The sequence below is a fragment of the Xyrauchen texanus genome, chromosome 17 (genome assembly GCF_025860055.1).
Source record: "Xyrauchen texanus isolate HMW12.3.18 chromosome 17, RBS_HiC_50CHRs, whole genome shotgun sequence".
NCBI classification, from domain to species: domain Eukaryota; kingdom Metazoa; phylum Chordata; class Actinopteri; order Cypriniformes; family Catostomidae; genus Xyrauchen; species Xyrauchen texanus.
Window position 1 is genome coordinate 29,587,508 of NC_068292.1, and position 13,559 is coordinate 29,601,066.

Genomic DNA, 13,559 nt, shown 5'->3' on the forward strand with positions numbered 1-13,559 from the left:
TATTATCCTTTATTATTTATGTATTATTTAGCATTTATGTATCAACAATTGTCCAGTTGTGACCAACACACATGTGGTTAACTCATAACGTACATCCATCACATTTCACGAATGTATAAAAATGTTCCCTAAAGCACAGCAACTATAAAACAGTTATGACATTACTCACAGTTTTGGTAGTGTTTAACTTCCATCCTTCAATAACAGTTCTACATTTCACGAATGTATAAAAATGTTCCCTAAAGCACAGCAACTATAAAACAGTCATGACATTACTCACAGTTTTGGTAGTGTTTAACTTCCATCCTTCAATAACAGTTCTTTTGTAAAGTTTGAATCATATTGTGACTGGTTCACAAGCTGTCCGTGCTGATATGAGCCGTAAACACATACAATGCATGCTATAATGTTCTGAAAATGCAAACGTAATGCAGTACATGGTGATGTTGGGTGCTTCAACCGGCAACAGGCCAAAGCAGAGATGCTGGTCCTCACATCTCAGATCTTCTCTGTTTGTTTACACAGTCATTGGCAGAATCAGAATGAGAACAACAATTTTAAAAGTTGCGATTCCTTATGTCATGACCCCTTTAAATGTAAATTTAACCGTCCATGGTCAGATTATTTAAAAAAGACCATTCATCCATTTGAGAAAATTCAAAGTTTTGAAGATTTTTTAAAACTGATTGTGATGAATAATTAGGGTTTGAGTAATAGCATGAGTTTCTATATGCCTATCATATTTTGAATTGGTTGAACATTTATAATGATTACATTTATGACAATTACATTTATGAATATTAGGTCTTCATCTTTTTCATAATGACTCATCTGAGCTGCTGTTTTCTTCTGAGTTGAGTTGGTAAAAGGCCAAATGAAATAAGATGAAAATGTAATACATCAGGTATCTGGGAAGTGAACTTAAAGTGACTATCTTTCAGGTTTTAATATGCTACTCAGTCTTGAATTGCTGACCCCTGATATCAGAGTGAGGAATTGGAATATGTCAATGGTGATGAAGGCCAATGAGGACAGAGGGATTTGGAGTATGCAGCTGTTCCTTTCGAATTTGACTGGCCTTAGGATAAAAAGTTAGTGTTGGTTTTACAGCGCTCCTAATCCACACGTACACTTTTATGCACATACATGTGTTCTCAAGGCCCCAACTTTGATGCATCTTAAGGCTCCTCTCTCATTCAATACCTCCCTCCCTTCTGAACCAAAGAGTGTTACTGCCTCCTCTCACTTTATCTTATCCAGATCCTGAACACTGAATGTGAGCTAAAAAGTTTTGATTTCTTGAAGAAGTCTTGAAAATTGGTCAGCTCCTTGTGGCTCACTAAAGATCACTTGTCTTCATAGCAAACAGAAAAAAGAAAGGGGAATGAGAAAGACAGAAAGACAAAGAAAGAGGAAAAGAAAGAGAGAGATATACTGGTCCCAGTAGTTCTGAGTCGAGACTTGGTGTATTTTGTCCTATTCAATTGGGCTTAGAGTTTAATACTGGAAAAATCTTCCTTTGCTATCAATCAAGTGCTTTAATAAAAACAAAGTATAACATTGCGGTCTTGCTCACTCTCTCTCTCTCTGCCCCTGGGAGAGTGGAAATGCGACGGGTGCCTGCGGAACTGTGTAAATCCCTCCTTTTATTGCCATCAGCCTGCAATGGAAAACTGGGTTTGTGGAGGGGCCCATCTGTTGGACATTAAGCAGCCACCTGGAGCTTTAGCCAATCATGAAATTAAAAATGAGAATTAAAGAAAAATGAAAAATCTGTACTCTAAGACACATGGGTTACCCAGTCTTTGCCGAATTTAATCAAATTTCCTACAAGGAGCAACAGCTTCATCTACAGGGTGTCATCTGCAACCCTACCAGTAACACCACCCCTGTTTTTCCACAACAAAAACGATAAAAGGAGGTAAATGCAATTTAGACTAAATATTCTTCAGAAAAGTACATTTAAAGAGAAGGTAGTATAGTATAAATTGTAGATGTCACTTACTCAACAATGCTGATATCAGTAGAGAGGTCTAAAGATAAAGTGTGTCATTTTCTGTCCCACTAACATCGCTAAATGCAATTACAAAAATAATGACTGTTTTCAGTCAGGTTTACAAAACATTCCCCCATCTGCCATTAGTAACTGAACAGATAATACCTGCAGAGACTTACACCATTAGTTGAGGCTGCGTTGCTGTGCCAGGCTTGGCGGGATACTAAAACAAACAGAGCAATGATTTGGAAGCACCACTGCATACAATTTGTCAGGGAAATATATGCATTGCTTAAAGTTGTCTTTGCATTAAGATGGGAATGGTAAAAATAAATACACACATCACCTAAGGGCTGGTTTACAGACATAGCACTTATTCCTTGGCTAAGATGCATCAATTTATTCCTTGGCTTTAAATGCATTCTCAGCAGAGAAACACTATTAATAACATAATTAAAACCATAGCTAAGTGAAAACAATTTCTAAAACAGCTCTTTCTCTAAATGTGTGTCTAAATGTTGCCACTCAAGCAGAAAAAAGGCAAAGCTACAGTGTGAGCCTGTATCTTACTAATTTTTCAATATTTATTAAATGTAGTTTTGTATTACTGCCACACTGACTTAATTAAAATTTTAGTTTGCCAATTTTAAATGGAAGGGAAAAATTGAAATAAAGAAAATGGAATTGAACTCCACAGCGTTCGATGGAACACAGTGCCCATGTCACCATCAAAGCTGCTGAGCCTAGATGCTGGGTATGAAAATCAAATAGGCATGAAGATATTTATAAGATTATTTAATTAGCAACATTCTGAAAAATAACCAAAAGCAGTGATGCTCCTACCTTAAATATATTTCCAGAGGAGCCTGTAACTGTCAGAGATCAGTCAAGTTCATTGCAGTCCACCACTCAAAGATCACTCTCCCCAGAATTCTAAATCACAAACACCTGGTCATCACTTATCACCTCATCAGCCAACTCATAAAAACACTCACCTTGTATCCAGTCTTTGTCAAGCTTCCAACAGGAACAGACCATTTCTCCCTGAGTCCTGATATCTCCGTCGATCCTGAAAACCTGAGTATTCCGTTTTCTTACCTGATTCATACTAACCCTATGCACTGTTGTTCTGCCATCTCCAGATCACTTATCCGATTCCTGAACCCTTGTCTGAGATCTGATCAAACCGGCCCGATTGCTCCTAGAAAAGAGAAGGAGTTAACGAACTGATACAGAGTGAATGTTCTACGATCCAAGTCATTTGGATTTCCAGTTGTTCTCCGTGCAACGAACTATCTTCACTAAACCAACACCTGAAAAGTCACCTGATACTTACCTTTCACCTTCTATACTTGAATAAAACTATATTTGAATCACTTACCTCCGATCTCCTGGTCTCTACCCTGACAGAAGGCTTGGCCGAAAAAAGGGGAAGAAGAACAGCTTGATGGAATCTGTTTGTAATATTGATAACCCTGCACAACCGACAGCCGCCGCTGTTAATCCCAGTCAGCCAGCTTCCAGCACTTCCGTAAACCCCGCTCCTTCTCTGGTTTGCTTCACCAATCCAACTTCCCGTCTAGCGCCATTCTCTGGCCGGGCGGAGGATTGCAACGGTTTCCTGTTACAGTGTTCGCTCGCTCTAGAACAACAAATCCAGTTATACCCCACTGAAAAGTCGAGGGTTGCTTTTATTATTCAACAGTTATCAGGAGCTGCATTAAGATGGGCTGAAACTTTGTGGCTGCAGGAATCTACCGTTACTTCCTCTGTACAAGAATTTATAAACCATTTCAAAGAAGTTTTCGGGAGTCCAGTAGATGATTCATCCATCAGTGACAAGCTATTGCAATTACACCAAGGCAAGAAGTCAGTTGCTGAATATTCACTGGAATTCCGCACTCTAGCGCCGCCAGTGGGTGGAACGAAAAAGCGCTCATTTCCATCTACCGACGTGGTTTGAATCCTGCACTCCGCCTTCAACTTGCGATTTATGATGATAGCCTGGGGGTCGAGAAATTCATACAGCAAGCTCTCCGTGTGCACCAAAGATCTCAAGGCTGCTATCGCGAAGCCCAGCAACCCACCTTTTCACCACCTCAGTACCCCGATAAACGACCCTCCGAAGTCACTGTCGAGAAGATGCAGGTGGATAATTATCGACTGTCCCAAGCTGAACGTTCTCGCCGTCGAGAGTTAAAACTGTGTCTATATTGTGGAATGGGAGGACATTTTCTTCGTTCATGCCCTACACGACCTCCTAGAATGCTTGTGAGTTCTGTCTGCACGTCCGCCTCTGTATCAGCTCCGTTAACGATATCTGTGATTCTGAAATCTACACGTTTCCATGTCTCTGCTACAGCCATTGTGGATTCCGTGTCAGCAGGAGACTTCATCTCCGGGCAGCTCTGTCAGAAACTCCAACTTCAACAATCCGCCACCTCCAAGCCATACGCCATCCATGCATTGACGGGTGAAACCATTAATCAGGGGTATGTCACGTCTCGAATTAAACCTATTCTACTCTGTATTGAAGACACCCACCATGAACTGTTTGAACCTTTTGTACTTGAGAATAGCCAGACTGATATTATCCTTGGCCGTCCATGGCTTATACGACATCAACCTAACATTGACTGGAAATCGGGTAAGATTTTGAAATGGGGTTGCCTGTGCTCGTCCATGAGTTTTGAACACCCCGTATCGCCCATCGCCAACTTGCCCGACACCATCCCGATGAATTCAACCTCCATTGAAAGCCCCATAGACAACTTGTCGGTATCCATTCCTTCATGCTACTCTCAATATTCAGATGTATTCAACCCCGTCAAGGCTGCCAAGTAACCACCCCATCGAGCATGGGATTGTGCCATCGATCTGATCCCGGAGAATCCATCCCCAAGGGGCGAATCTACTCTCTGGCTATTCCTGAGCAAGAAGCCATGAAACAGTATATTGAAGAAGCATTAAAACAAGGCTATATTCGGGCCTCTACTTCACCTGCTGCCGCCAGTTTCTTCTTTGTCCCTAAGAAAGATGGAGGTTTACGTCCGTGTATAGATTATAGAGCTTTAAACAAGATAACCGTCAAGTTCAGTTACCCACTCCCATTGGTTCCCTCTTCACTTGAACAACTTCGAGAAGCCAAGATATTCACCAAGCTGGATTTGAGAAGTGCATACAATCTCATTCGAATCCGAAAGGGCTGACGAGTGGAAGACTGCATTCATCACTCCAGCAGGACACTACGAATATCTCGTCATGCTGTATGGTCTGGTCAACGCCCCTTCAGTTTTCCAAAGTTTCATGGATGAAGTTTTCCGAGACTACCTGAATAAATTTGTCATTATCTACATAGACGATATCCTAATCTACTCCAGAAACTTGGTGGAGCATCAGCAACATGTCTCTCAGGTACTCCAACGGCTACGTGAATTCTCCCTGTTCCTGAAAGCAGAGAAGTGCTCCTTCCATCAAACCTCAGTCGAATTTCTCGGTTACCACCTCAGTGAAAGAGGAGTAGAGATGGATGATCGTAAAACCAAAGCCATTACTTCCTGGACCACTCCACAGTCTGTCAAAGAGTTACAACGATTTCTTGGATTTGCAAATTTCTATCGAAGATTTATTTATCAATACAGCCTGCTTACAGCTCCTCTGACCTCTCTACTCAAAGGAAAACCGAAAACACTGCTCTGGACCACTGAGGCTGAACATGCCTTTCAATCTCTCAAAACCGCATTCACCACAGCCCCCTTACTCCAACACCCGAACCCTGAAAAGATGTTCATTGTGGAAGTAGATGCTTCTACAACAGGAGTAGGAGCGGTGTTGTCACAAGACTCTGCTTCCTCACCTAAACCCATGCCCTGTGCATTCTTCTCCCACAAGCTATCTCCTGCAGAAGTGAACTATGATATTGGTAATCGAGAACTCCTGGCCGTTAAACTTGCGCTAGAAGAGTGGAGACACTGGCTAGAAGGAGCCAAACATCCATTCCTAGTTCTCACAGACCACAAGAATCTGCAGTACTTGAAAGAGGCAAGGAGACTTAACCCACACCAGGCCAGATGGGCACTCTTCTTTACTCGCTTCCATTTCCAGATCTCCTATCGTCCGGGTTCGAAGAACGTCCGAGCAGACGCCTTGTCCCGTCTCCATGCCCCGAAATTTCCCACGAAGAACCTGAGAGTATACTTCCCGAAAAAATGTTTGTCAATCCCATTCAGTGGGACCTAAATGAACAACTGCTTGAAATGTCTCAACACCAACCCAGTCCTCCAGAATGTCCTATCGGAAAGATATACGTACTCGAAGAATTTCAGTACCTCTCTAATCTCCTCCGCACACTCGTTTGTCGGCACAGGTCATCCTGGAGTTAATAAGACCTATTCCACTCTTCAAACTCGATACTGGTGGTCCAACATGTTACAGGATATCAAGACTTTCATCCAAGGATGCATTCTCTGTGCCATGAACAAGAACCCTCGTCACTTACCCACTGGAAAACTCATGCCTCTGCCAGTCCCATAACGACCTTGGTCGCACATTGGAGTCGACTTCGTCACTGACCTTCCTCCCTCAGACGAGAATACATGTATCCTGGTAACTATTGATCGTTTTTCCAAAGCCTGCAAATTAATTCCCCTCAAGAACTTACCCACAGCCTTCGGGACTGCAGAGCTATTGATGGAACACGTCTTCCGGAATTTTGGCATCCCGGAGGATATTGTGTCAGACAGAGGGCCACAATTTATCTCCAAGGTGTGGCGAGCCTTCTTTGCACTAATGAATGTTACAGTGAGTTTAACATCAGGGTACCACCCACAAGCAAATGGTCAAGCGGAGCGAAAAATACAAGATGTCAGTCGTTTCCTTCGTACTTTCTGCCATTCGAATCAACATCTCTGGAGCCGATATCTCGTATGGGCAGAGTATGCTCAAAACTCCCTTCGACAAACCTCCACGAATCTAACACCATTTCAATGTGTACTGGGTTATCAACCACCATTGTTTCCATGGTCCAGTGAGTCATCTGAAGTCCCCGCAGTTAACACTTGGTTCCAAAACAGTGAGAGGGTATGGAACCAAACTCATCATCATCTCCAACAAGCCTTGAACCGTCAACAACACTTCGCAGACATTCACCGCAGTAACACTTCCGAATATCAGCCTGGGCAACTGGTCTGGCTTTCGACCAGAGACATCCGTCTAAGACTCCCTTGTCGTAAACTAAGTCCAAGATACATTGGTCCATTCCCCGTTGTAAGACAACTTAACCCAGTCACCTACCAGCTCCGTTTACCAGCCCAATATCGCATCCACCCCTCATTCCACGTCTCACTCTTGAAACCCCATCATTCACTTGTTCCTGTTCCCTCCACAGACCTAGTGCATGATGACAACCCCCCAGTACCTCCCATTGAAGCCGACCCCATCTATACTGTTAGAGAAATCCTGGACTCCCGACATCGTAGGGGTCTACTCGAATATCTGGTAGACTGGGAAGACTATGGCCCAGAAGAGAGGTGTTGGGTACCTCGAAGGGACATCCTCGACCCCATGTTACTCACAGAATTCCACGAACTTCATCCTGAAAGGCCTGCTCCGCGACCCCGAGGTAGACCCCCACGACGTCAAGGTACTAGGTCCGCTGGCGCGGACTCTGGAGGGGGGGGGTAATGTCAGAGATCAGTCAAGTTCATTGCAGTCCACTACTCAAAGATCACTCTCCCCAGAATTCTAAATCACAAACACCTGGTCATCACTTATCACCTCATCAGCCAACTCATAAAAACACTCACCTTGTATCCAGTCTTTGTCAAGCTTCCAACAGGAACAGACCATTTCTCCCTGAGTCCTGATATCTCCATCGATCCTGAAAACCTGAGTATTCCGTTTTCTTACCTGATTCATACTAACCCTATGCACTGTTGTTCTGCCATCTCCAGATCACTTATCCGATTCCTGAACACTTGTCTGAGATCTGATCAAACCAGCCCGATTGCTCCTAGAAAAGAGAAGGAGTAAACAAACTGATACAGAGTGAATGTTCTACGATCCAAGTCATTTGGATTTCCAGTTGTTCTCCGTGCAACGAACTATCTTCACTAAACCAACACCTGAAAAGTCACCTGATACTTACCTTTCACCTTCTATACTTGAATAAAACTATATTTGAATCACTTACCTCCGATCTCCTGGTCTCTACCCTGACAGAAACATGACAGTAGATCCGCTGCTTTGCAAAACAGAGCAAAGACAGTGTACCATAACAAAATGCGACATCACAGTTTTTTGTAACTTTCATTTTAGCAAACTGAGTAAATAATCAAACACACTCACCTATTATGTCCAGTCTCAAATGAAGCACTCGGGAGTCAGATTCATTTTAGTGAATCAGTTTCAACATTCATTTATTAGAAACAGTTCAAACAAATGATTCACGATTCGCAGAACCCTGCGGTACAATATATATCTCCTTTTTTGTAGACCTATATAAAGATGCTATTATAATATTTATTAAAAAGAATTTGACAAAATAATATAATATTTAGTTAAACCTTGCTATTCATCACTATGTTTTCCAATAATTTATAAAATTCAAATAAATGAAGAAGTAACACCAATAATAATATTGTTTTCTTACTTCTTTTTATACTTTTTCAAAATGGTATCTTGATTGGAGTCAAACTACTTTAAATTATGAGTAGCTTGTAACTTGAGAGGCTACAGATTCACAGTAACTTCCCCAAAACTGCAACAACTGCAACTATTTTACTGGAGAGGGATTCTGCAAATATATTCTTTTTACCATGCATTCTCAAGCATACAGACACCCTGCATACTACCCTGCCACCACAGACACACAAACACGCCATTATACACCCATCATTTAATCTCTGGGAATTACAGTTTTTTTTTCTCTGACAGACCCCAAATGAAGAGCTCTTTTGTGGAGGCTGTATGGGTAGTGGATGTAATTAGTCTCCAACAAAAGCCAGACCTTTTTCTTTTTCCCATCTTCCACCTCCCTTCTCTCTCTTCCCTCTCCCCTTTCTCCCTCTGCATCTCCTTCCCATTCACTGTACCGCCTGGAAAAGCCATTGCAGAATAAAACCCCACTTCCTCCCAGAGAGGCTGCAGCCAGACATGGAGTGGTCACACATGTTGCCTCTCACTCCACTTAGACGGAAACAGCTCTCCATGGTGAACATACACACACGCTCACTCACACGGCTGATCTGGTGTGCGGTTCGGTGTTGGGCCTGTGGACAAATTGCATCGGGGGCCGCAGGGGTTCTGGACACAGAGCCGGAAGATTTCAGCCATTTGAGAAGAACCAGACTCGTTGGCAGATGATCAGCTATCAGCAGTCATGGGACAAGACCTCAAACATAGCTTCAGTCATTCATACATTCTCAAGTTTTGGTTTTGGAGCCTCTGTCTTGAACAATGCAAATATGTAATAGAGACTCTATTAGATTACCAATAAAGCCATCAGCTCTGTCACCATAAAGTCTTCATCATAGTATTTCATTTTTTCATCAGAGTCTTATAATTCTTATTGGGTTTTTTGAAAATCCAGTGTAGAAAATGGCTTTTGATGTATTGTCTAAAGTGCATATATCTGTCCAAAGTGGTCACTCGTTGGTTTTGTAAGCAGAGCCAACTGGCTGATAGCTCCATGTATATAAATTCAAAACATGAAACTTTCCTCAACATGTGCAGTTACCAGCTTTCCAATGAAAAGCTAAAGTGTATCAAGCAGACTCTGTGATCATCCAAAAGAACCTGAGGGAATGTACACACATTTACTATTTCCATGAAATATAATCTGGAATATGTAATTGTATCTTAAAGGAATATAACAAGTTTAATACAAGTTAAGCTTAATCGACTGCATTTGTGGCATCATGTTGATTAGGATAAAAATGTACTTCAACTTGTTCCTCGCAAAAATTGCATTTGCAGTAGGACACTTTACAGCTAAAATAATACAAGTTTTTACAGACGAATGAATGTAAGTGCTTTTATAAAATAATAAGCTTCATATTTCTGCCTTTAAATTATTGGTTCCCTTTACTTCCATTGTAAGTAAAAAATGGAAGTAAGGAAGGAAGGAAGAAATAAAAAAGAAAGGAAGGAAGGACAGGTGAAGTGAAGGTTTTCAAATATATAAATACAGATCAAGGAGGTCAATAATACCTGGAGAAAGCTATCCGTTAGCATTCCCATTCATCTCGATGGCAGTGTGCAATATGAAATCTGCCACTTTTGCTCATGGGACAACAGAACATTTTGAGCTAATCAACTGAGTTGTGCATGTGATGTGGCTAATGAAATTGCCAAAGTTTATTTCAAATGATGAAACAAAAATAATCTTCAAAATCTAAAACATAAATTATGTTTGCCTGTTCTTTTAGAGAGGAAAAGAGAAAGGTCAATTGGAAAAGGTTGATGGTCAAAAGAAATATAAAATACAAAAAGAAAAAGAGAGTCAAAAAACACTAATATGACTGATATTGGTTTAATGGACAAAATGTTGTTGTGGCTGAAAAAGATTTAAACGTTTAGACATTGTGTGCTGATGGTGCTCAGGGAAGCACTTGGTTTTATAGGCCTCAAGTCCAATGACAGAAACCCCATAAATGAGGAATCTAAAGAATTTTGAGCAATGAGGTTCTTGTTATTGGATAGGGAGCTTTGACCCATAAAAAAGTCTTTTTTATGCTATTTATGGCCTATAAATTGATTAATAATTTTGATTCTTCTGCTGTTCTGGATATACAGCTTTAAATATAAAATAACCATGCATAAAGACACATATTTACACATTAGACATTGGAGCTGCACTGGGTTTCCCCTGAGGCTTTAATCTAGTAATAGATCTTTCTAGAGATGTTAAATGTCTAGATATTGAATGCATTTTAATGCATTGTATAATGATACAACATCCCTGTCCTGAGCAGTTTCATGGTATTGGAAGATGATGCTCTATGGAAGCGTGTCTGCACAAGGTAAAATATATCCCTGCATATGAATATTTGTGCCTCCCTACTACACAGAAGGCAAACAGCAGTAAGTCAAAGTAGGATGTCCTAAAACTTACTATTTATCATGAAACAGTAGGCGAACAACACTCAGAAGACCTACAGCATTCAAACTAAGAATGGCTGATGAGTGTTTTAGGTACCAAAAAAGTTTTTTTTCTCATGATTAAATTGTGCTTGTTTAATCAACATCAGAGCATATTGTTTTTGCAGTAGTTGTTCATACATCATACAGTCAGGTCCACAAATATTGGGACATTGAAACAATTCTAATCTTTTTGGCTCTATACACCACCACAATGAATTTGAAATTAAATGAACAAGATGTGCTTTAACTGCAGAGTTTCAGCTTTAATTTGAGGGTATTTACATCCAAATCAGGTGAACGGTGTAGGAATTACAACAGTTTGTATATGTGCCTCCCACTTTTTAAGGGACCAAAAGTAATGGGACAGATTAACAATCATAAATCAAACTTTCACTTTTTAATACTTGGTTGCAAATCCTTTGCAGTCAATTACAGCCTGAAGTCTGGAATGCATAGACATCACCAGACACTGGGTTTCATCCCTGGTGATGCTCTACCAGGCCTCTACTGGAACTGTCTTCAGTTCCTGCTTGTTCTTGGGGCATTTTCCCTTCAGTTTTGTCTTCAGCAAGTGAAATGGTCAGGTGATTGACTTGGCCATTGCATAACATTCCACTTCTTTCCCTTAAAAAACTCTTTGGTTGCTTTCGCAGTATGCTTTGGGTCATTGTCCATCTGTACTGTGAAGCGCCGTCCAATGAGTTCTGAAGCATTTGGCTGAATATGAGCAGATAATATTGGCCGAAACACTTCAGAATTTATCCTGCTGCTTTTGTCAGCAGTCACATCATCAATAAATACAAGAGAAACCAATTCCATTGGCAGCCATACATGCCCACGCCATGACACTACCACCACCATGCTTCACTGATGAGGTGGTGTGCTTTGGATCATGAGCAGTTCCTTTCCTTCTCCATACTCTTCTCTTCCCATCACTCTGGTACAAGTTCATCTTTGTCTCATCTGTCCATAGGATGTTGTTCCAGAACTGTGAAAGCTTTTTTAGATGTTGTTTGGCAAACTCTAATCAGGCCTTCCTGTTTTTGAGGTTCACCAATGGTTTACATCTTGTGGTGAACCCTCTGTATTCATTCTGGTGAAGTCTTCTCTTGATTGTTGACTTTGACACACATACATCTACCTCCTGGAGAGTGTTCTTGATCTGGTCAACTGTTGTGAAGGGTGTTTTTTTCACCAGGGAAAGAATTCTTCGGTCATCCACCACAGTTGTTTCGGGTCTTTTGGTGTTGCTGAGCTCACCGGTGCTTTCTTTCTTTTTAAGAATGTTCCAAACAGTTGATTTGGCCACACCTAATGTTTTTGCTATCTCTCGGATGGGTTTGTTTTGATTTTTCAGCCTAATGGTGGCTTGCTTCACTGATAGTGACAGCTCTTTGGATCTCATATTGAGAGTTGACAGCAACAGATTCCAAATGCAAATAGCACACTTGAAATGAACTCTGGACCTTTTATCTGCTCCTTGTAAATGGGATAATGAGGGAATAACACACACCTGGCCATGGAACAGCTGAGCAGCCAATTGTCCCATTACTTTTGGTCCCTTAAAAAGTGGGAGGCACATATACAAACTGTTGTAATTCCTACACCGTTCACCTGATTTGGATGTAAATACCCACAAATTAAAGCTGAAAGTCTGCAGTTAAAGCACATCTTGTTAGTTTCATTTCAAATCCATTGTGGTGGTGTATACAGCCAAAAAGATTAGAATTGTGTCGCTGTCCCAATATTTATGGACCTGACTGTAGGTCAAAGAACATACGGGTCAAAACACAATACCAACACGTCAGATATACGCCTGCATGCCAAAAGAATGTACTTCATTGATCGAGAAGTTATTCATCAAATCTACTACATATTGTATGCCAATGGAAATTCATACGCAGGGTAAGAAGGTTGGAGAAGGTTTAATGATCTTTTATCTCTGTAACCAGTTTGAATGTAAGGGAGTGACAGATTTACATCAGTGTAAAAATCTTCAAAGGAAAGATACATTTTTTGGTTTTGCTGTCCAATAAGTTGCCCCTTGTCACCTTCCACACATGGGAACGATCGCTGTAAAACCGAACTAGATGACAACATACATTATGACTCCTAAAACTGGTTGATTGCTATGAGTGCAAGATCTGTTCAATGTTTTTACAAGGTCAGCAAGAATTTAAATGGTTTCCAATATGACGCTTTTCATAATGGCTTGATAGGAAATTTTGCTTCATATGATCCATTTCTCTCATTCAGGGGGATTTGTTGTGGTTTGATGGTCTTTTTGTAGATTAATTTATCTTCAGTAACCACCAATATAGCTGTGCGGAGATCGATAGACCTGCTATGCAGCTGTGAACAGAGCTGTAATTTCACAATTGCTTAGAGTGAGAATCACCTGTAAATCTCCTTAGACATGCTG